Here is a 26,079-nt window from a genome sequence, read left to right as displayed (position 1 = left end):
TTCTCTTAAATTAGGCTAACTGAACTGCGTGGCGCTGCTTTCACTTTGGAATATATGTTTGCCAGTCTCCTTGTTTTCTAATGAATCAATGTTTTTATATACTTAAAAAAAAAAAAAAAAAACTCTCTTCCTCCCCAGTTCATTTGCATCTCGTTATTGGGCTACAAGAAACAGCAGCCCGACCCTCAGTTTGGTCCGGAAACAATATTGGATAGAAATAAAAGACTACAGGCAAACGCAGAAAGAGTCATCTTAAAAGATTTAATTAAGGGCCTGAATTTAAAACATTCAGCAGATCCCCATTCTTAGAATGGGAATTTCTCATCAGCCTTGGAATATGCAGGAAACCTAAGGATATGAAATTTAACTTTGATTGTATCAGTTATTATAATCAGGGCCAAGCTGTGATTGGCAACTTGTCTCCCTTGTACTTTTCTGCCCTTATTCAACAACCCCCATTTGGGCCCGCAGGGCTTGCCTCTCAGGAAGACGTGAATTATTTTGAGTGTAATTGGGCCTGGCCTATGATATAGTCATTACCTGAATCCATTGTTTGCCAAGTAATTGCTTTGTGACTTTGGACAACTTACTTAGATATCTTGGGTCTTAGTTTCTACCTTATAAAATTAGGATGAGTATACTTACTTTGGGAAGGTTAAATGCCCCAAGTGTTTGAAACATTATAGGCTCCCAATAATGAACATCTTCCTTTACCTCTCCTCACTTCCGCTTTCTACCCCCTTCCTTTTTCCCTTGAAAGTTTTAGAAAGAGATTTTTAAGACAAGAGATAAGGAGCTAGAGAATCAAGAGAAATGTTAAGACATTTTCCTGTGTACTGTATTTCATGCCATTATCCACACATTCCCCCATTCCCAGGCATTAAGACTGAGGTTGAAGGTTTAGGGTACAACATCAGGCTGAGAGCGGCCACACAGAGGCTCGGCATTGTTTGGGTTGCTCACATTGCAGAGGGAGAAACAGGTATTATTTATTTGCAAGGAGAGACCATTCATGGGGGCATGGTGCCTGTCACACACTCTTTCAAGGGTTGTCACCTGGGAGAAGCATTAGACTTTGAACTAATTCAAGACTGGGCTCAGGGTCTTTGCTCAATAATATCTTAGAGTTTCTAAGTAGCTTGCCTTAGGAGGAGGTGATTATCCCATCACTAGAGGTTATTAAGTAAAGATCCTCAGTTCCATTAGTCAGGGATTCGGGTACTGGGGGAAGATGAATGCAATGGCCTATGCTATGCCTCCCAGACATACATGTCTAGGATTCTGTTGTGATTGACAAATACTCCCCCTTCCCCCAATCCCACTCCCAGGCAGAAAAGGGAGTGGGATCCCCTACTCCAGCAAAGCCTCTTCCACCTGCTCAGCACCTCACCCACACAAACTGAAAGAGTTCTCAGCTGTAAACAAATCAAACTGGCGAACTAGTTCTCCAGGGCTAATAACTGAAGCCACTTACTCTCTCAACAGCATTTTAATAGGGACATGAGACCTTGGCCCGGGAGTGACTTAGTAATGTAGGAATTCCAGGTGGTGTGGCATGCAGAGAGGAACAGAATGGGCTGGCAGCTTGCCCAAGGTCACACATTCCAGAGTAAATAAAACCCAGCTGCTACCACCCCTAGTCTCATGCTCTGTCCCGAGGCTGCTTTCTCTCTGGTCATCTTGGGGACTTCCTGCCCCAATCTCAAGCTGTGCTAGTGACTGTGGCATGACCTGAGTGTGAAGTGGCTGTGATGGTGAGACCTGAAATAGTCCTCCCTCGCCGCCAGATGCTGGCATGAAGAATAGCAGCTTCACGGAATTTTACTTAATAGATATTATGCAAATGCTTAGAGCAATAACATTCCTCTCCATTACCAGGCTAATACTCCCAATAAGAGTGTGCCTTGATCCTGACAGTTTTATATTTTCTGGTTTGTCAGACTGAAATCAGGGTCTAACTGATGCCTATATGAAAGCATAACAGGTACATGACTGGCAGAGGTCCAACTCCTTTTTGTCTGAATTAAAGGCCCTTTTGCTGTGAGCTGGCAAGAGCTCCAGCTCCATGCACGTCAATTATGTTCTCTGGCCAAAAGCCTTGCTGCACAGTAAACAAGACTGGAGCCACAGTGAGCCTCATTTGTGATATGATCCCCATATAAAGAAGGCAGCGAGGCAGCAGTGTCCAGATCCCTTCTTTAACTCGTCCCACCCATCACCCCAGGTATAGGGTCCTGGAATCTGAGCATTCGTTACATATTTGTTTGTAGTTGTATAATAAAAATAACATTTGTCACGTTCTAAAACTGAAGTTAATTGCTAGTCAAAACTCCTACACTGCTAGATATCAAAAACTTAATTGCAGTCAAATAAGTGTTTATTCTTTGTCCTTGTAGTCATCTTTAAGCTTTAGAAAACTCATGCAGTAACAAGTCGCACATGTGCATGGGTGCTCGCGCGCATGTATGTATGTGTGTGTGTGTCTAAGATGCCTGGCCCTTGGTGTCATCTCTTATCATTGGCATCTATTAAGATATCTCTGAGTCCACCCTGCACTTAGCTGTCAGCAGATCAAAGTGGTGCCTCCTTGTTCCAACTGCAGGGTCTCTTTGGGCCACAGGCTTTGTCACAAAGGCATGGCTCTTGTTGCACAGAGTAAGTACATTCTTCTGATCCCTGCACCAGGCTGCAGGTGCAGAGACCCACAGTGGCCGTTTCAAGCTCTTTGCCTAGACACTCACATAGACATTTCTTCTCACTTTCAATATGCAGAAGAGGGCCCCTGTGCCTTACTCGCTCTCTGGACTCTCTTGAGAAAGTGGGTAGGGTGGGTTACAGATGCCCTTGCGTGTGACGTTCTCCAACCTGTAGCTCCTATCTCATGCCCCAAATCCTCTTCAGTGTCTGCCCTAGGTTAGGGTCTCTCTCTTAGAAATGCCTCCTTTTTTTTTTTTTTTTTGACCGACTCTTGTTCTGTCACCCAGGCTGGAGTGCAGTGGTGCAATCTCGGCTCACTGCAACCTCCACCTCCCAGGTTCAAGAGACTCCTCTGCCTCAGCCTCCTGAGTAGCTAGGACTGTAGGTGCGTGCCACCATGCCCAGCTAATTTTTGTATTTTAAATAGACACGGGGTTTCACCACGTTGGCGAGAATGGTCTCGATCTCTTGACCTCGTGATCCACCTGCCTCGGCCTCCCAAAGTGCTGGGATTACAGGCGTGAGTCACCGCACCCGGCCAGAAATGCCTCCATGTTTAAACTCTTGTCTCCTCCTCCCTACATACTCCTCACTCTTTCCCATTCTTGGATCCAGGTAGCCTGGTTTTCATTTTTCCTTCTAAATCACTTGAGACTCAAGACCAAGAAATAGACTACTTTGTTTTTCTCATTTCCTAATTAACCTGCATTGTGGCAGTAAAAGCCTTATGATACAGTTTTCCAAACAGAGAATTATGTAATGATAGAAATGCTAAGACAGGGATGGCTGGAGGGAGAACACTTGGTTAAGAAGCAAAAATATTAGAGCAGGCCCCCCCTTATCTGTGACGGATATGTTTGAGGAGTCCCAACTGCAGATAGTACTGAACCCTATATATACCATGTTTTCTCTTACACATACATACCTAACTATGATAAAATTTAATTTATAAATCACTCACATAAAGAAATGAACAACAATAATATACTGGTATCATATGATAAGGATAAAATACGCTGTAATAAAAGTTATGTGAATATGGGGTCATTCTCTCTCAAAATATCTTACTCTACTGCACTATTAACTGAAATCATGGAAAGTGAAACTGTGGATAAGGGAGCACTACTGAATACAGCTGCATTTGATTCTTTCATTGCTTGCAATCTTTTTCGATTAGAATTCCAGAGAAAATTAGGCTCCATGGAAAATACATTGAACTTTCATTTTCTCAATTTTTCCAAGGTTGGCATCTAGGTAGAAACATTTTGGAGGCATAGGAAAGAAATAACTGATTGTATCAATGGATGCTCTAGTGAAGTGGTTCTGAGTGTGTAGTCTGAGGACGTCTGAGGGTCACTAAGACTCTGAATCCATTAGGCAAAAACTATTTTTATAATAGTACTAAGATTGTATTTGTCTTTTCACTTCCATTTTCTCATGAGTGTACTATGACTTTTGGAAAACTCAACTGTGTAAACATGAACATCTGTGTACACACAGAAATCAGATGTGTAAAGATTGCATATATTGGGAATATCAGATAAACAGTATTATATAATATTTAAAAATAGGCCAGAGATGGTGGCTCACACCTGTAATCCCAGCAATTTGGGAGACCAAAGCAGGAGGACTGTTTGTGACCAAGAGTTTAAGGCCAGCCTGGGAAACACAGTGAGACCCCATCTCCAGGAAAAAAAAAAATTAGCCGGGCTTGGTGGTGCATACCTATAGTTCCAGCTACTTGGGAGCCTGAGGTGGGAGGATGGCTTGAGCCTAGGAGTTCAAGTCTGCAGTGAGCTATGGTCATGCCACTGCACTTCAGCCCTGGTGACAGAGCAAAACCCTATCTCTAACTAATTAAATTAATAGATAGTATATTAAAAGAAATTAAGCAGAAAATTGCAAGTTCGATGAAAGAGGAATTCTCTAATTTACCAGATACATTTAAATAAGAACAAAATAGAACTTCTAGAAATGAAACAAAATTGTAATAAAGTTAGAATCTCAATGAATATGTTGATTAGAAGGTTGGAACCAATAAAAAGAGAAACAGTAAACTTGATGATTGGGCCAAATAAATTACTCAAAAAGCAATAGAAAGAGACAAAGAGATAGATCAAAGAGGAGTGAAGAGGCATAATGAGTAGGATGAGAAAGTCCAACAAAAATCCCATTGGAATTCCAGAAGAAGATAATAAAGAGGATGGGAAAGAGGCACTGAGGTGGTGACTAGGAATTTTTCTATAGTAGGTAAAGGATGCCAATATAGTTGTCCCTTTGTATATATGGGGTTATTGGTTTCCATGGATATCCTTCCATGGATACCAAAATCCCTGAAATAAAATGATGCTATATTTGCATATGTTAACCTAGCTTAAATTATCTCTAGATTACTTTTAATTCCTAATACAATGTAAGTCCTGTGTAAATTGTTATACTTTATTGTTTAGAAAATTGTGACAAGAAGAAAGTCTGAACGTGATCAGTATAGATACATTTTTTTCTGAATATTTTCAATTCACAATTGGTTGAATCCATAAATGCAGAAACCGTGGATACAAAGGGCCAACTGTACTCAGATACTGAAAACATGACAAAGTCTGGTTTTAAATAATACATACTCTTGTCAAACAATGCCACAGCTTTCGGATGGGGAACTAGTTTTACAGAGATGACGGATGTTGTTTTGAATCACAAACCTGATTGATTATTTATCATAAGCAGAAGACCTTGGGGATGAGGGATTCCCAATGGGACAACTAGAGATTCAAACATGAAGAAGGAATGGGGAGACTTCACCTGGGTCCAAGAGTAACACTAGAAGCACGTCCAGCCATTTGCATTCATTTTGACAGTTCAATGGACATCTATTGAATCCCTGCTAGGTGCCAGAAAGTCACCCAGTAAAACTGGGGTCCTTCCCATTTCCTCTGCTCTTCCTGCTCCTTTTATCCTGAGGCCCACTGCTACCAGACACAACGTTGGGCACATGTAGACTTGCTCTCAAAAAAGAAGAAAAAGGAAGCACCTAAAACAAAAGCATAAAATTTTAAAACAACAATAAAATGGTATACCAGACAAATATTAGTTAAGAAAGATTATGTAGCGACATCAATATAAGATAAAAATCTTTTTTAATGCTAAAAGCATTACTAGAGATAAAGAGAACTACTGTATATTGATTGCTAGTTAAATTCACCAGGAAGATGTAGCAATTCTAAGCCCATTAGAATAAATAAAGTAAGAAAATAATAGAACTATGGGAGAAAAAGATAAATCCACCACCAGAACTTCAGATTTTAGCAAATTCTCTTATTTACTTAAAGATGGAATAGATAATTATAATCAGCAAGGATAGAGCAGATTTTAACTATACAGCAAAAAAACTTGACCTAATGTAAACATATAAACTAATACTTCTCAAATCGGCTGAACACATGTATTCAAGGGTACATAGAAGAGTATCAGATTATTATAAATTAGACCATATGTCATTTCATCTAATTCAAAAAAACTAAAACATACAAGAAAGTAAGCTAGAAAATGATAACAAAAATATAACTAGACAAGCCTGGTACTTTTGAAAATTTAAAAGTACACTTCTAAGTAAAAGTTGCCCAAAAAGAAATCATAATGAAAATGATAGATTCATTGATCATAATGAGATGGTAATGAAAATAACACATGATCTAATCTTCAACAAAACTGATACGAGGTTAGGAGTTCAAGACCAGCCTGGCCAAGATGGTTAAACCCCGTCTGTACTAAAAAATACAAAAATTAGCCAGTCATGGTTAGTGGGTACCTGTAATCCCAGCTACTTGAGAGACTGAGACAGAGAATTGCTTGAACCCAGGAGGAGGAGGTTGCAGTGAGCCAAGATCAGACCACTGCACTCCAGCTTGGGCGACAGAGTGGGATTCCATCTCAAAAAAAAAAAAAAAAAAGAGAGAGAGAGAAAGAAAACAAGTTATGGGGAAAAGACTCCTGATTTAATAAATAGTGCTAAGATAAATGGCTAGCCACAGGCAGAAGATTGAAGCTGGACTCCTTCCTTACACCATATACAATAATAAACTCAGATAGATTAAAGATTTAAATGTAAAACCCAAAACTATAGAAACCCTGGAAGACAATGTAGGTGATACCATCCTGGATACAGGAATGGGCAAAGATTTCATGACAAAGACACCAAAAGGAATCACAACAAAAACAAACATTGACAAGTGGGATCTAATTAAAGTTAAGAGTTTCTGCACAGCAAAAGAAACTATCAACAGAGTAAAAAGACACCCTACAGAATAGGAGAAAATATTTCAAACTCTCATTTGACAAAGTTTTAATATCTAGCACTTATAAGAAACTTAAACAAATTTACAAGAGAAAAACAACCCCATTAAAAAGGACGTGAACAGACACTTTTCAAAAGAAGAGATACATGCAGCCAACAAGCACATGAAATAAAGCTCAATATCACTGATTATTAGAGAAATACAAATCAAAATCACAGTGAAATAGCATCTCACATCCATCAGAATGGCTATTACTAAAAAGTCAAAAAATAACAGATGCTGGTGAGGTTGCAGAGAAAAGAGAAGAATTATACACTGTTGGTGGGAGTGTAAACCAATGTGGAACTCAGTATGACAATTCAAAGAGATGAAAGCAAGGCTACCATTTGACCCAGCATTTCCATTACTGGATATATACCTGGAGAAATATAAATCATTCTACCATAAAGACACATGCATACAAATGTTCATTGCAGTAGTATTCACAATAGCAAAGACATGGACTCAACCTAAATGCCCATCAATGACAGTTTGGATAAAGGAAATGTAGTACATATACATCATGGGATACCATACAATCATAAAAAGAATGAGATCATGTATTTTGTGGGAACATGGATGAAGCTGGAGGATATTATGCTTAGCAAACTAATGCAGGAATAGAAAACCAAATACCACATGTTCCCACTTACAAGTGGGAGCTAAATGATGAGAACTTATGAACACAAAGAAGGAAACAACAGACACTGTGGTCTACTTGAAAGTGGAGGGTGGGAGGAGGGAGAGGAGCAGGAAAGGTAACTATTGGGTACTGGGCTTAATATCTAGGTGATGAAATAATCTACACAACAAACCCCTGTGACATGAGTTTTCCTATGTAACAAACATTCACATGCACCCCCAAACCTAAAAAAAAAAAAAGGAGAGAGATTGAGAGAATAACACATAATAATTTGTGAGATGATGAAACTAAAAAATCCTTGAGAAAAACTTATGGTTCCTAACTGCTTATATTAGAGAAGAAGAAAGTGAAAATAAACTATCTAAGCATCTAATTTGACAAGTTAAAAAAAGGTGCAATTGATTTTGCCAAAAACAGCAGAGTAGGGAACGCTAAGGCTCCATACATCCAGCAACAAATGCTGGCAAAAACTAGTAGAATCAACTTTCACAGAACGAGGAAACACAGTGAAAAACTAACAACAACCAGGGGAAGCTTAATGAAGAAAGAAGCTGCTGCATTGTGATAAGAGGGTGTTAGAGCATTTAAAATTGCCTGCTTGCCACCCCTCCTCCCCAGAGTAATGGTGGCCATGAAGATACTGTTCTAGTTTGCTAATGTCACAGGGGACAGTATAGACTTTATTCTTGAAGAGTTTTGGTTGTGTGTTTTGACCTGTCTGGCAGCTCCCTGAAGGATCAGTGCAAAGTGTGCATTTGTTTTACTTAACTTAGAATATTCCCAGGGTCCCTGAAGGATCAGTACAAAGTGTGCCTTTGTTTTACCTAACTTGGAATATTCCCAGGGTCATAGAGCTTCCTGAGTCACATTTGCTAAAAATATTTAAAGCCAAAGGTACTGTCCACAGCAGCTTGGAGCAAGTGATAACAGTCAGGACAAACAATAGATCAAGAATCCTAGGAAGAATGAGGTTGGGAAAGAAGATATATGGGGGAATAACAATTTTCAAAAGCACTAATATGTACAAGTAAATCAAGGAGATCAAATGCATACTCAGGACTGAATAAACTCTCAAAAAAGACATGAGAAGACCCTGAGCTTTCACCTCTGGGTGAAAGCTTAGAGGAAGGCAGAGAAAGGGACAGAAGGCATATTTAAAGAAATAATGGCCAAAACCTTCCCAAATGACACAAATCTACACATGCAAGAAGCCTGATGAACTCCAAGAAGGAGAAACTTACAGATATCCATACCAAGACACCATATTACTAAATTTTTGAAAGACGAAAGACTAAGAGACAATCCTAAAAGTAACAAAAAAATAAATGACTTGTCATGTACAAGAGCTCCTCCGTAAGATTGACAGTAGGTTTCTCTTCAGGAATTATGGAGGCCATAAGGCAATGGGATAACATATTTAAGGTGCTGAAAGAAAAATGATCCTGTCAATCAAGAATTCCACATCCAAGTTTTACAGAGGATCATGGTGGACAGGAGGCAGGACTAGATTGCAGCTCTCACTCAGATGGACAGAGCAGCATGTGGAGTCTTGCTTCAAGAACTCTTGCTCCAGAATGACTGCAGGAATAAATCAGGAAAGCTGAGAGAACCCATAGACCCTCTGCAGGAAGTGGATTGTTCCTGCAAGACCTAGGAGACACCCCAAATCCTGTGAGTGCCCAAACTGTGAAAGTGAGATTGTCTACCCCCGAATATACACCCTCACTAGGTAACCTGAAGGTCTATATAACAGTAGAATATTTTGATCATACCTGAAGCTAAGTCAATTTAGAGAGCCAAGTGAAATACAGGGGTAGAGGAAGCAGCAGGAAAGCTCTGTGGGCTCTCTGGGTCCCCTAACAAGCCATTTCTGCCTTGTCTCACAAGGGTCCTTGGGGAGTGCTGCCAGAGGCACTGGGAAAAGGCCACAAGAAGAAGGAAACCTCCAGCTGAACTTTGTAACAATTGCTATGAAACTAGAAGTCTCCTGGACAGAACTTGGAGGAGGGTGTGTATCTGGTATGCAGACTCCACAGGTGGGGAAGTACTAAAGCCCTATTTGCTTTCACAGCTGGGAGGCAGGTAGCCTGGGGCAAGTTCTCAACCCTGCTCACCCACTGCCTGGAAACAAACTCGGTGCTGTTGGTGGGGCATGGTGGGAGTGAGACTGGCCTTTTGGGTTGCTTGGGAGCTGTGTGAGGCCTACGACTGCCAACTTTCCCTAACTTCCCTGACAACGTGTGTGACACAGAAGAGGCAGCCATAATCCTCCCAGGAACATAACTCCATTGACCTGGGAACCACACCATAATTACCCACAGCAGCTGCAGTAAGACCTCCCAAGGAGAGTCTGAGCTCAGACATGCTTAGCCCTGTCCCCAACTAATGGTTCTTTCCTACCTACCCTGAGAGCTGAAGACAAACGGCGTATACTCTTGGGAGTTCTAGGGCCCTGCCCACCGCCTGATCCTCCCCATACTACCACAGCTGATGCTCTCTTGAAAGCACCGCCTCCTGGCAGGAGGCCAACAAGCACAAAAATAACGCATTAAACAACCAAAAATAAGGAACTTCACAAAGTCCATTTCACCCCCCTGCCACCTGCACCAGAGCAGGTACTAGTATCCACGGCTGAGATACCCACAGATGGTTCACCTCACAGGACTCTGGGCAGACTCTGGCAGTACCAGCCTGGAGTCTGGTAGACCTGCTGGGTGGCTAGATCCAAAAGAGAGATAACAATCACTACAGCTTAGTTCTCAGGAAGCCACATCCCTAGGAAAAGGGGGGGGCAGTACTACATCAAGGGAATACCCTGTGGGACAAAAGAATCTGAACAACAGCTTTGAGCTAGGGCCTAGGGATCTTCCCTCTGACAGAGCCTACCCAAATAAGAAGGAACCAGAAAACCAACTCTGGTACTATAACAAAATGAGGTTCTTTAACACCACCCCAAAAAATCACACTAGCTCACCAGCAATGGATCCATACCAAGAAGAAATCCTTGATTTACCTGAAAAAAGACTTCAGAAGGTCAGTTATTAAGCCAGTCAAGGAGGCACCAGAGAAAGGTGAAGCCCCATTTAAGGAAACTAAAAAAAAAAAAAAAATGTAAGAAATGTGGGGAGAAATTTTCAGTGAAATAGATAGCATAAATAAAAAACAATCAAAACTTCAGGAAACAAGGGATGCACTTATAGAAATGCAAAATGCTCTGGAAAGTCTTAACAATAGAATTGACGAGCAGAAAAAAGAACCTCAGAACTCGAAGACATGGTTTTCAAATTAACCCAATCCAACAAAGACAAATAAAAAAGGAATAAGAAAATATGAACAAAGCCTCAAAGAAGTCTGGGATTATGTTAAATGACCAAACCTAAGAATAATTGGCTTTCCTGAGGAAGAAGAGAAATCTAAAAGTTTGGAAAACATATTTGGGGGAATAATTAAGGAAAACTTCCTTGGTCTTGCAAGAGACCTAGACATCCAAATATAAGAAGCTCAAAGAACACCTGAGAAATTCATTGCAGAAAGATCATTGCCTAGGAACATTGTCATCAGGTTATCTAAAGTTAAGATGAAGCAGAGAATCTTAAGAGCTATGAAGCAAAAGCACCAGGTAACCTATAAAGGAAAACCTATTATGTTAAACTTAGCAGATTGCTCTGCAGAAACCCTGCAAGCTAGAAGGGATTGTGGCCCTATCTTCAGCCTCTTAAATAAAACAATTATCAGCCAAGAATTTTGTATCCAGCAAAACTAAGCTTCATAAATGAAGGAAAGATACAGTCTTCTCAGACAAACAAATGCTGAGAATTCACCACTACCAAGTCGGCATCATATGAACTGCTAAAAAGAGCTCTAAATCTTGAAACAAATCCTGGAAACACATCAAAACAGAACCTCTTTGAAGCATAGATCTCATAGGACCTATAAAACAAAAATAAAATTAAAAAAGAAACATAAAACCAAGGTGTACAGGCAGCAAATAGCACAATGAATGGAATAGTAACTCATTTCTCAATACTAACATTGAATATAAATGGCCTAGATGCTCCACTTAAAAGATACAGAATTACAGAAGGGGTAAGAATTCACCAACCAACTATCTACTGTCTCTTTAAGAGACTCACTTAACACATAAAGAACCACATAAAGTTAAGGTAAAGGGGTGGAAAAAGACATTCCATGCAAATGGACACCAAAAGCGAGCAGGATTAGCTATTCTTATATCAGACAAAACAAACTTTAAAGCAACGGCAGTTAAAAAAGACAAAGAGGGACATTATATAATGATAAAAGATCTTGTCCAACAGGAAAATATCACAATCCTAAATATATATGCACATAAAGCTGGAGCTCCCAAATATATAAAACAATTACTACTAGACCTAAGAAATGAGATAGACAGCAACACAATAATAGTAGGGGACTTCAATACTCCACTGACAGTACCAGACAGGTCATCAAGACAGAAAATCAACAAAGAAAGAATGGATTTAAACTATACCCTGGAGCAACTGGACTCAACAGATATTTACAAAACATTCTACCTAACAACTGCAGAATAGACATTCTATTCATTAGCTCGTGGAGCTTTCTCCAGGATATATGATAGGCCACACAATGAGACCCAATAAATTTAAGAAAATTGAAATTTTATCAAGCACTCTCTCAGATCACAGTGGAATAAAACTGAAATCAACTTCAAAAGGAACCTTCAAAACCATGCAAATACATGGAAATTAACCTGTTTCTGAGTGAACATTGGATAAAAAATGAAATCAAGATGGAAATTAAAATATTCTTCGAACTGAATGACAATAATGATACAACCTATCAAAACCTCTGGGATAGTACAAGGAAAGTTCATAGCCCTAAATGCCTACATCAAAAAGTGTGAAAGAACACAAACAGACAATCTGAGGTCACACCTCAAGAATCTAGAGAAACAAGAACAAATGAAACTCAGAAAGGAAATAACCAAGATCAGAGCAGAACTAAATGAAATTGAGCCAAAAAATAAATACAAAAGATAAATGAAACAAAATGCTGGTTCTTTGAAAAGATAAATAAAATTGATAGACCATTAGCAACATTAACCAAGAAAAGAAGAGAGAAAATCCAAATAACCTCACTAAGAAACGAAACAGGAGATATTACGACCGACAACACTGAAATACAAAAGATCATTCAAGGCCACTATGAACACCTTTCCACATATAAACTAGAAAACCTAGAAGAGATGGATAAATTCCTGGAAAAATAAAACCCTCATAGCTTAAATAAGGAAGAATTAGATACCCTGAACAGACCAATAACAAGCAGCAAGACTGAAATGATAATTTTAAAATTATCAACAAAAAAAAAAAGCCCAGGACAAGATGGATTCACAGCAGAATTCTAACAGACATTCAAAGAAGAATTGGTACCAACCCTTTTGACACTATTCCACAAGACAGAGAAAGAAGACTCCCTCCCTAATTCATTCTATGAAGTCAGCATCACCATAATACCAAAACCAGGAAAGGACATAACCAAAGAGGAAGACTACAGACTAATATCCTCGATGAACATAGATGATAAAATCCTTAACAAAATACTAGCTAACTGAATCCAGCAATATATCAAAAAGATGATCTACCATGACCATGTGGGTTTCATACCAGGGATGGTTTCACATATGCAAGTCAATAAATGTTATACACCACATAAATAGAATTAAAAACAAAAATCACATGATCATCTCAATAGACTCAGAAAAAACATTCAACAAAATTCGGCATCCCCTTATGATTAAAACACTCAGCAAAATCAGCATACAAGGGACTTACCTCAATGTAATAAAAGCCATCTTTGACAAACGTACAGCCAAAATAATACTGAATGGGGAGAAGTTGAAAGCATTCCCTCTGAGAACTGGAACAACACAAAGATGCCCATTCTCACCACTTCTCTTCAACATAGTACTTGAAGTCCTAGCCAGAGCAATCAGGGAAGAGGAAGAAATAAAGGGCATCCAAATTGTTAAAGAGGTCAAACTCACTGTTTGCTAATGATATAATTGTTTACCTAGAAAACCCTAAAGACTCCTCCAAAAAGCTCCTAAAACTGATAAAAGAATTGAGCAGTTTACAGATATGAAATTAATGTACACAAGTCAGTAGCTCTTCTATACACCAACAGTGACCAAGCTGAGAATCAGATCAATAACTCAGCCCCTTTTATAATAGCTGCAAAAAAATAAAATACTCAGGAATATATCTAACCAAGGAGGTGAAAGACCTCTACAAGGAAAACTACAAAACACTGCTGAAATAAATTATAGATGACACAAACAAATAGAAACACATCCTATGCTCTTGGATGGGTAGAATCAATATTGTGAAATGACTGTACTGCCAAAAGGAATCTACAAATTCAATGCAATTTCCATCAAAATACCACCATAACTCTTCACAGAACTAGAAAAAAGAATGATAAAATTCATATGGATCCAAAAAAGAGCCCACATAGTCAAAGCAAGAATAAGCAAAAAGAACAAAGCTGGAGGCATCACATTACCTGATTTCAAAGTATACGATAAAGCTATAGTCACCAAAACAGCATGGTACTGGTATAAAACTAGGCACATAGGCCAATGGAACAGAATAGAGAACTCAGAAATAAAGCCAAATACTTACAGCCAACTGATCTTCAACAAAGCAAACAAAAACATAAAATGGGGAAACTTTTCAACAAATGGTGCTGGATTAACTAGCAAGCCACATGTAGGAGAATAAAACGGGATCCTCATCTCTCACCTTATACCAAAATTAAACCAAGATGGGTCAAGGGCTTAAATCTAAGACCTAAAACTATAAAAATTCTAGAAGATAACATTGGATCTCGACATTGGCTTAGGCAAGGATTTTATGACCAATAACCCAAAAGCAAATGCAATAAAAACAAAGATAAATAGTTAGGACTTAATTAAACTAAAAACTTTTGCATGGCCAAAGGAGCAGTCATCAGAGTAAACAGACAACCCACAGAGTGGAGAAAATCTCCACAACACATACATCTGACAAAAGACTAATATCCAGAACTGAAACAAATTAGCAATAAAAAAAAATCTCATCAAAAAGTGGGCTGAGGTCATGAATAGACAATTCTCAAAAGAAGATATACAAAAGGCCAGCAAACATGAAAAAATGCTCAACATCAATAATGATCAGGGAAATGCAAATCAAAACCACAATGCAATACTACTTTACTCCTGCAAGAATGGCCATAATCAAAAAAATTTTTTTAAAAAAGGTTAGCGTGGATGTGGTGAACAGGGAATACTTCTACACTGCTGATGGGAATGTAAACTAGTACAACCACTATGGAAAACAGTGTGGGATTTCTTAAAGAACTAAAAGTAGAACTACCATTTAATCTAGCAATCCCACACTCTGTATCTACCCAGAGGAAAAGTAGTCATTAAATGGAAAACATACTTGCATATGCGTGTTTATAGCAGCAAAATTCGCAATTCCAAAAATGTGGAAACAACCCAAATGCCCATCAATCAACAAGTGGATAAAGAAACTGTTTTTGATACATATATTTTATATACACACACACACACACACACCCATATACATATATATACACACATACACACACACACACACACAAAACGGAATACCACTTAGCCATAAAAATGAATGAATTAATGGCATTTGCAGCAACCTGGATAAGGTTGGAGACTATTATTCTAAGACTCAGGAATGGAAAACCAAACATTGTATGTTCTCACTCATAAGTTGGAGCTAAGCTATGAGGATGCAAAGGCATAAGAATGACACAATGAACTTTGAGGACTCAGAGGAAAAGGGTGGGAAAGCAGTGAGGGATAAAGGTGTACAAACAGGGTGCAGTGAATACTACTCGGGTGATGGGTGCACCAAAATCTCACAGATCACCATTTATGAACTTACTCATGTAACCAAAAACCACCTATTCCACAATAACCTATAGAAATAACAAATTAAAAGAACGAATTCTACATCCAGTAATATTGTCTTTTGAAAATGAAAGAGAAATTAAGATATTCTTAGGAAGGAAAACTGAAGGAATACCTCACTCGTAGATATACCCTAAAAGAAATACTAAAGAGAGTACTCAGCCTGGAATGAAAGATCACTAGACAGTAACTCAAAGCTATAAGAAGAAATAAAGAACAGCAGGAAAGTTAGCTTCATAGGTAAATATAAAAGCCAGTATTATTTTATTTTGGGTTTGTAATGCCTCTATTTTTCCCTGTATTATTTAAAAGACACATTTATAAAACGTATGTTAATGGGCATACAATATATACAGATGTAATTTGTGACAATGATATAAAAGGAGACAGAGCTATAAAGAAGCAGAGTTTTTTAAACGATCAAAACTAAGTTGATATTAATTTAAATTTGATTGTTATAATATGAAGATGTTAATTATAACCCACAGGGTAACTATTACAGGAAAAAAAAAAACCCTAGGAAACATGCAGAAAAAGAAATAAAAAAGGAATCAAAACTGTACACTAGACAAAATTATTATTATTATTAATTTTTTTTGAGACAAAGTGTTACTCTTGTTGCCCAGGCTGGAGTGCAATGGTGCAATCTTGGCTCACTGCAACCTCCGCCTCTCAGGTTCGAGTGATTCTCCTGCCTCAGCCTCTAGGGTAGCTAGGATTACAGCCACCCACCATTACACCTGGCTAATTTTTGCATTTTTAGTAGACACAGGGTTTCACCATGTTGGCCAGCCTGGTCTTGACCTCCTGAGCTCAGGTGATCCACCCACCTCGGCTTCCCAAAGTGCTGGGATTACAGGTGTGAGCCACCACACCAGTCAAAAACATCATTATTTACAAAAGGAGACAGTAATAGAAGAATTGAGAAACAAAAAATTATAAACAGAAAACAAATAATAAAGTAGCAGAAATAAGTCTTTCTTTACCAGCAATTACTTTAAATGTAATTGGATTACTTTAAATGTAAATGGATTGAATTCCTAAGTTAAAAGGCAAAGATTGATAGAATACATAAAAATTATCATTTAACTATATGCTGCTTAAAAGAGACTCATTTTATATTCAAGGTCATGAATAGGATAAAGCTAAAAGGATGAAAAAAATCCTATGAATACAAAAATTAGCCAGGTGTGGTGGTGGGTGTCTGTAATCCCAGCTACTTGGGTGGCTGAGGCAGGAGAATTGCTGGAACCTGGGAGGTGAGGTTGCAGTGAGCCAAGATCAGGCCACTGCACTCCAGTCTGGGTGACAAAAGCAAGACTCCATCTCAAAAAAAAAAGAAAAAGAAAAAAAAAATCCTATGGGAACAGTAACCAAAAAAGAGCTGGTACTAATATCAGATAAAATAGACTTTAACACAAATATTATTATAAGACACTAGGTTGGATATTATGAAATAATGAAAAGATGAATCCATTAAGAAGATATAACAATTATGTACACATGCGCACCAACAAAAGCCCCAAAAACATATGAAGCAGATTGACAGACTTGAAGAGATAAATAGACACTTCTACAAGGATAGTTGGAGACTTCAGTATCTACTTTCAAAAATGGATATTAAAACCATACAAAAGATCAGTAAGGAAATTGGAGACTTGAGCAACACTATAGACCAACTGGACTAACAGACATCTGTATAGCAGTCTACTCAATAACAGAATACACATTTTCATCAAGTATACATGAAACATTGTTTAGAATAGACCATATGTTAGGTCATAAAACAAGTTTCAATACATTTAAATACTTAAAAGTTGTATGAAGTGTCTTCTCCAATCATAATGTAATGAAGCTAGAAGTTAAGGACAGAAGAAAAACAGGAAACTTCATAAATATGTGGAAATCAATACATTCTTAAGCAACCAGTGTGTTAAATAAGAAATAACAGGTAAGTTTTAAAATACATCAAGAAGAATAAAAACAAAAGCTCAACCCCAAGACACATTTAAAAATGTCATATAGTGAAAATGATATGTGGAGGAAGATTTATAGCTGTAAATGCCAACATTAAAAAGGAGAGAAATCCTCAATCAATAGCATAAATTTATACCTTAATTAACTAAAAAAAAGCAACCTAAACCCAAAGCTAGCAGAAAGAAGAAAGTAATAATAATTAGAGCAAAGATAAATAGAGAATAAAAAACTAATAGAATCAACAAAACCACAAGTTGGTTCTTTGAAAAAACTCAACAAAATTAATAAATATTTAGCTAGACTGACCAAGCAAAAAATAAATAAATAAACTCAGTTACTGAAATCAGAAATGCAAGTAAAGACATCACTATGGACCTTACAGAAATGAAAAAAAGGTTACAAAGGGAAGCTATAAACAATTGTACATCAATAAGTTAGATTACTTACATAAAATGTATAAATTCGTAGAAACACACAAACTGCCAAAACTAACTCAAGAACAAATAGAAAATCTGACCAGATCTGTAAAAGTAAAGAGAGTGACTTGGTAATCAAACCACCAAACAAGAAAAAGCCTAAGACCAGAGAACTTCACTGGTGAACATTACCGAACATTTTAAAGAACTAACATTAATGTTTTTCAAAATCTTCCAAAAAATTGAAGACGAGTGAACACTTCCTAACTCATTCTATGAGGCCAGCATTACCTCAATACCAAAGCCAGACAAAGTGTCTTGAAGAAAAGACAATATAGACCAATATCCCTTATAATATACATGCAAAAATCTTTTGGAAAAAAAAAAAAAAACTAGTAAATCGAACCTAGCAGCATATTTAAGGGATTACATACCATCACCAATGGGATTAATCCTAGGAATGTAAGAGTGGTTGGTTCAACATATGGAAGTCAATTAATATAATACACCACATGAATGGAATGAAGGGGAAAATACCCAATATGATTATCTCAAGTGATGCAGAAAAGGATTTGACAAAAATCTAATACCTTCTTATGATAAGAATTGCTCAAGAAGCTAAGAATAGAAGGAAACTTCCATAACATAAAAAGGAACATTTATGAAACAATCCACAGCTAATGTACATTTAATGATGAAAGGCTGAAAACTTTATCTTGATATCGGGAAAAAGATAAGGATGCACGTTTTCACCACTTCTACTCAACATTTTACTGAAAGCTCTAATCAAAACAATTAAGCAAGAAAAATACATAAAAGGCATGCAGATTGAAAAGGAGGAGGAGGCAAATCATCTATCCACAGATAATATTTATATGTAGAAAATCTTAAAGAATTCACAAAAGTTGATCAAAGCTGAGAAGCAAGTTTAACAAAGTTGCAGGATGCAATATCAACACATAAAAACCAGATGTATTTCTATATACTAGCAATTAACAGTCCAAATATGAAATTAAGAAAATAACTCTACTTACAATAGCACGAAAAATATAAAATAATCAGAATAAATGTAACCAAAGGGGTATAAAACTTATACACTAAAAACTATAAAACATTATGTGATGGTTAATATTATGTGTCAACTTGATTGGATTGAAGGATGCCTAGATAGCTGGTGAAGTACTGTTTCTGGGTGTGTCTCTGAGGGTGTTGCCAGAGGAGATTAACACAAGTCAATGGACTGGGAGAGGAAGACTCATCCTCAATGTGGATGGGCCCCATCCAATTGGCTGCCAGTGCAGCTAGAACAAAGCAGGTGGAAGAAAGTTGGATAAGCTGGCTTGCTGAGTCTTCTGGCTTTTATCTTTCTTCAGTGCTGGATGCATCCTTCCTTTGAACATCAGACTCCAGACTTTTTGGCCTTTAGGCTCTTGGACTTACACCAGTGGTTTGCCAGGAGCTCTTAGGACTTTGGCCACAGACTGAAGGCAGCACTGTCGGCTTCCCTACTTTTGAGGCTTTGGGACTAGGACTGAGCCACTACTGGCTTCCTTGCGCCTCAGCTTGCAGGCAGCCTATTGTGAGACTTCACCTTGTGATTGTGTGAGTCAATTCTCCTTAATAAACTCCCTTTCATATATACATATATCCTATTAATTCTGTCCCTCTGGAGAACCCTGACCAACACACATTGCTAAGTAAAATTAATAATGACCGATATAAGGTCAATCACCTGGTGGGAGATGATTGAACCATGGAGATGGATTTCCCCATTTGACGCTGTTCTCCTGATAGAGTTCTCATGAGATCTGGATGTTTAAAAGTGTGTGGTGCCTCCCACGTCTCTTTCTCTCTTCCTCCTGCTCTGGCCATGTAAGACATTCCTGCTTCCCCTTCACCTTCTGCCATGATTGAAAGTTTCCTGAGGCCTTTCCAGAGGCCACCATGCTTTCTGTACAGCCTGTGGAACCGTGAGCCAATTAGACTTCTTTTCTTTATAAATTACCCACTCTCGGTTATTTTTTATTAGCAGTGTGAGAACAGACTCATATACAGATGATACTCTCTAAAGTGATTTACAGATTAAATGCCAAACCTGCCAAAATTCCAATGGCTTTTTTTTTTAATTTTGCAGAAACAGAAAATTAGTTCTAAAATGTATGTAAAAGTATGAAGGACTCCAAATGCCAAAATAATCTTGAAAGAGAAAAACAAAGTTGAAAGACTCATATTTCCTGATTTCAAAACTTATTATAAAGCTACAATAATCAAAATAGTGTGCTACTGGCATGGGAATAGACACGTGGAGCAACAAAATAGAATTGAGGGCCCCAAAATAAACCCAAGCTTCTATAGCTCATTTGACAAAAATGCCAAGATCATTCAAGAAGCAAAAAATTTGCTCTTCAATAAATAGTGCCAAAACAACTGGATATCTATATGCAAAAGAATGCAGTTAAATTTCTAGCTCATACCATAGGCAAAAATTTACTAAAAATATATCAAGCATCTAAATATAAGAGCTAAAACTCTAAAACTCTTAGAAGAAGACAGGGTAAATATTCATAATCTTGGATTTGGCAAGATATTCTTAGATATAACACCAAAGCCTAAATAAATGAATGGGAAACTGGACCATTATGGTTGAAGGTAGGAGGGAACATATATAATTCAAAGGGTATCAAACAAAGGACAAAAATTGGTAAATTGGACTTTATTGAAACTAAAAACTGTATGTAACAAAGGACACTATAATTAAAAGATAGACTGTGGAACAAGAGAAAATATTTTCAAATTGTAAATACGATTAGAATCTATTATCCAGAATATATAAAGAACTCTTAGTACTCAACACAAACAATACAACTAAAAAACAGAACAAAGGACTTAAGTGACATTTCTCTGAAGATGGTATACGAATGGTTAACAAGCACATGAAAAGATGCTCACCATCATTAGTTATTAGGAAAATGCAAACCAAGACCACAGAGATACCATTTCACAGCCACTAGGATAATTATGATTTTAAAAAGGAAAATAACAAGTGTTGGCAAGGATGTAGAGATGTTAGAACTCTTGTACATTGCTGATGAGAATATAAAAAGATGCAGTCATTGTAGAAAACAGTTTTGTATTGACTTAAAAAGTTAAACAGCATTATCATATGACCCAGCAATTTTACTCCTAGGTATATAGTTAAAAGAATAGAAACCAGGTTTCAAACAAATATTTATGTCTGATTGTTGATAGCAGCATCATTCCCAATAGCCAAAAGCTGGAAGCAACCCAAATGTCCATCAGTGGATGAGCTGATAAATAAAACACAATATATAATAATGGAGTATTATTTTTCAGCCATAAAAAAATGAAGTATTGATACATGCTACAATACGGATGAACTTTAAACATCTTACGCGAAGTGACAGAAGCCGGACACAAAAAGCCACATATTCTATGATTCCATTTATATGAAATATTCATAATAGGCAAATTCATAGACAGGTTCATGGTTGCTAGGGCTGGATGGGGGGCGTGGGGCAGTGACTGTTTAATAGTTATGAGGTTTCCTATTAAGTTTCCCTTTGGGTTTTGGAACTAGATAGATTTTATAGTTGACCACATTGTGAATGTACTAAATGCCGCTTAATTGTACACTTGGTTAATTTGATGAACGATATGTTACATAAATTTTACCTCAATTAAAATAAAAAGATGTTAGGAAAAGAATAATGGTATATAAATCAATTTAAATCAGAGGAAAGGAGATGAAGATGACAAAAGCAGGGAACAAATAAAAACCCAAAATATAATAGAAAAGATCAATCAAGCCAGCTGAAAAAGTATTTGTGATATAGATTACAAGAAAAAAAAGAAGCCAAAAGCAAACTATTTGGTGTAAAAATCAGACATTCAACTATAGATACAGTAGAGACAGAAAAAATAATATAACACTATTGATACATTTATGTCAGTAAATTGAATGCTTTAATAAAATGCACACATTTCTAAAAAATAACTTCCCAAAAATAATTTGAGAAGAAATAGAAAACCTAATTGTTTTTGTAACCCTAAAGAAATGGAATTTGTTAGTGTAAAATGTTCCCAGAAAGAAAGCATCAGGCCCAGATTGTTTTACCTGTGCATTCCACCAGGCATTCAAGAAACATCTCATTCTGGTCTTTTACAAAGTCTTCTAGAGAATTGTGAAAGAAGGTATTGCCTATTCGAGTCGATGAAGATAGTATAGTAAACAAAAGGCAAGATTTTATGAATTTCTTGTTCAAGATGCTTTGGTTTGATTTTGCCTCTTTATGCCTCCAAAAATTCTCCCTTCTAGCCTTCAACCATAATGCTCCAATTTCCCATTTGTTTATTTATCCATTCATTCAAAAACACTTGTTAAATGTCCATAATGTACCAGGCACCTTTCTAGGTGCAGTGAATAAAGTAGATAAAAATCTTCCTTGGACAGAGTTTCCATTCCAGTGGTGGGATATAGGCAGTAAACATAGTCTGTGTTGGACTAAGGAAACTTGAGTTCAAAGGAGAACTCCTGGAAGGAGAGATCACTTCAGGGGTCATCCGTATAGAGACACTTTAAAAGCCCCAAGACATGATGAGTATTTAAGTAAATACAAGACTGTCCCTAAGTGCAGAAGGAAATCCAAGCATTGATCTGAGAGGTAGGGACTCTATTAGTATGAGAAATATTAATAAAGTCAGAAATAAGAGAAGGAACCAATAAAAGAGACTGAGAAGAAGCCGTTCATAGGATCGAAGCAGACCAGGAGAGTTTGGTGGCTAGACACCAAGCAAAAAAGTATTTTCAAGAAGAGGGAGTGGTCAGTTGTATTGAATACTACTGTCTGTTCAAATAATTGCCCCTCGGTTTAAAATATGAAAGTTATTGAAGGGTACTTAAATCAGAGCCGCTTTACTGACAAAAGCCTGGCTAGACAATTTGAGTGGGAATGGGAGAAGAGGAATTGACTACAGTGAGTATGGACAATTACTGCAAGAAGTTTTCTTCTAATGGGTGGTAAAGGAATGCAGTGCGAGATGGAGGGAGAAGTGGGATGAATATGCTGCTTCTTTTGTGTTTGTGTTTGTGTTTTCAGTGTTTGAGAAAGAAGAGCATGCTAAATGTTGATGTTAATAATCAGCAAAAAGAGAAAACTTAATCGGGGTTGGGGGAAGATTTTTGAAGCAAAGATCTGGAGTAGGTAAGAGGTGGTGGTGTCCAAAACATGAGAAAATGGTTTAGCCTTGGCACATGGAGAGTTTACTCATACTTTTCAGGTGAGAGGCAGGGGATATGAATGCTGATGTTGGCAGCAAAGGTATAGAGAGGCCGGGGAGTGAGGACATTCCCTTCTGATGCTTCAGCTTTCTCAGTGGAGTAGAAACAAAGTCATCCGGTGGAGGAGAGGACAAAAGAGGAGGTGCTGAAAGTTAGAAGACAGAGAAGGTAAGAAAGAGTTTAGGGCAGTGCGAGACGTAGGATGAAATACTGCTTTCTTATCCTATGAAAATTGCGAATATTTAAAAAATTCTAATGATAATTTTGGAGAATTCAGTGAACCCTAAGGGAATAAGCATATGGTTGCCGGATAGAATCTGTGACTTATTTGAATTCTAGGTTATTAAACTAAGGAGAGCAAGACCTTATGTCTACAAAAATAAAAAAAAAATACAAAAATAAGCTGAGTGTGGTACTGCATGACCGTAGTCCTAGCTACTTGGGAGGCTGAGGCAGGAAGATCACTAGAGCCGAGAAGTTCCAGGTTGCAGTGAGCTATGATCGCACCACTGCATTCCAGCCTGGGCAACAGAGTGAGATGCTGTCTCTAAAATAAATAGATAGATAAATAAATTAAGTAAGTAAGTAAGCAAGGAGAGTAGGCAGGGTGTGTATATGCATGTATGTGTGTGTTTCCAGCTTTGTTCGCCGGAGTGGGTACAAAGGGAGAAAAAGCGGAATTTTACCATGGTTGTAGTTTTGCCAGGTAATATCATGAAAAGAGGCAGGGTCAAGGAAGTTGAGGATGTGCAAAAGAAACTAATAAAAATGACTGTGGAATTCAATCTGGGTAAGGAGAGAAAAAACAGATGAAGATTGATACAGCGTAGTACCTGCTGTCAAGGAATTCACAGTATTGTGTGTCAGACACACACACAAATAGATACCTTTATTATATTGTATTATTATATAAAGACTAGAAGAGATGGGGAGGACGGAGGGGGTGTTTCAGGGAGGAGGGAGTGATCAGATGTGTCAAATTCCGCGGACCGCTTAAACCAAGATGAATACTGACTTCTAAAGAAACTAAACATGGGTAAGTTATTTGGGTAAATTATTCTTACCCAAAATATAAAAACTAGAGGAAAGTAGAAAGTTGAGAGATGACAATCACATATGTTTTATCACCATCAAAACAACTCTTATTTACATTATTAAATGATCCTTCTCATCCCTGTTTTTAATGTGAGGTTTCACTTTTTTATATAGCTGAAGTTTATGGTGCATATATAATTTTTTATTCTGCTTTTTATTCATTTTGAGATTTTTTCTATAGTATTACAACTTTATTGTCAATAGTTTTTAGTGGTACATAATATTATTTGTGTGGATTTACCATCTGTTATTTAACTGTTCTTTCAATGCTGGATATTTAAGTTGTTTACGGTTTTCTGTTGTTATAAATAGTCCTGTAATGAAAAGTTCTTTGCCAAAAGCTTTATCAGCAGTTTTAGATGACTTCCTCAGGGGAGAGTATCAAAACCTTAACTACTGTTTCAAAGAAATGAACATTTGAAAACACTGTTTTAGGATTTTTTGAAACTAACTAATTAAGCACTCTACTTTTCGTAAGCCCCTTTCTGTTTTCTCTGGATTCTGAGCAGATAGCTCTCACATTTTCAGCTCTCATATTCTAATAATCACTTAATTTATTCTTTGGAGGGAAGCCATAAAGTATGTAGAAACAGATGTATTTCCAAACATATACTGATGTGTTCATTTATTAAGGTCAGCAAAACAGAGGAGGGGAAGACGGCTCCAGGATAATAAACAAGAGAGATGGCCCTGCCAAGAATGGCACAACAAATTTGCCTTTATTTTAGCTGTGTCTTCTGGGGTGGTCTCTTCTCCAGCATGGTCATCTCCGCCTCCACACATGGCTATGCATGGAGACCAGGGAGGGGATACAGTGACCCATGAATCATTTCTCGGGGCCATGACCCTGATGAGGGCCAAGGGAGTGGAGAAACTCTCTTGAGGTTTTACTCATCATCTGTTGTTTTTGCCTACCCTAAAAATATTTCTTCTTCTATTAACACTGTCTCAGTTATCCTTCCCCCAACCAGGTCTTCATCCAGATGATTTAGGTGGTGGTGACTCTCTTGCTCCTCACCTAGGGTTGTCTCATGACCTAGGGCTGGCCAATCAGAGTAGTCCAACCATGGCCATAGTGACTGGTTACTCGCTGTAAGGGTGATGTAAGCCTCGTGCTGCTGAGGTCCTTTGTGGGGAGATTGCAAAATGCCATCTCAGAAAAAAGTACAGCCAAGAGGGCAAGCTAAGAGAGAAAAATATAAGGCCAGCAGGAGGTGACAGAGAACACACTTGCAGGTAACATGGGTTTTCAAGGAGACTGAAATCTGTTCATTATTATCAAAGAAACACTGTCCTCTGAGGACACTCGTTCCATCTCAGTACTGAAGAAATCATCAATCTAATCTCCCACAGGAGCAAAATCTTCATAATGGGATGCTGCTATTTCAACATCCAGATCTCCCTTCAGAACAAGCACCTTCAGTCAAGTGCTTTTTCTCTTGTGACTTTTGAGAAGACTTACTTTTCCCAACCATAGAAATGATTAGTTTTTGAATAATGGAGGTTTTGCTTGCTGATTGCCACTCCCAGTCTGTGGGCTTTGAGGGCAGGTTAGATTTTGAAGACATTATACCTTAGTGTTTTTTTTTTTTTTTTTTCAAAGCTTGAAATGTGTTCAACTTTGAGCA

The 26,079-nt window shown here is 37.7% G+C and overlaps 1 protein-coding gene across 3 annotated transcripts in view; it reads right to left on the bottom strand.

Annotated features, from left to right (window-relative positions):
• Positions 1–26,079, bottom strand: part of LOC105475841 (neuropeptide S receptor 1) — a 232,641-nt gene that overhangs the window by 122,616 nt on the left and 83,946 nt on the right. The gene's annotated exons all lie outside the window — the stretch shown is intronic.

This window comes from Macaca nemestrina, chromosome 4 (genome assembly GCF_043159975.1).
Source record: "Macaca nemestrina isolate mMacNem1 chromosome 4, mMacNem.hap1, whole genome shotgun sequence".
In the NCBI taxonomy this organism is placed as follows: Eukaryota; Metazoa; Chordata; class Mammalia; order Primates; family Cercopithecidae; genus Macaca; species Macaca nemestrina.
This window is presented reverse-complemented; position numbering and strand designations above follow the sequence as displayed.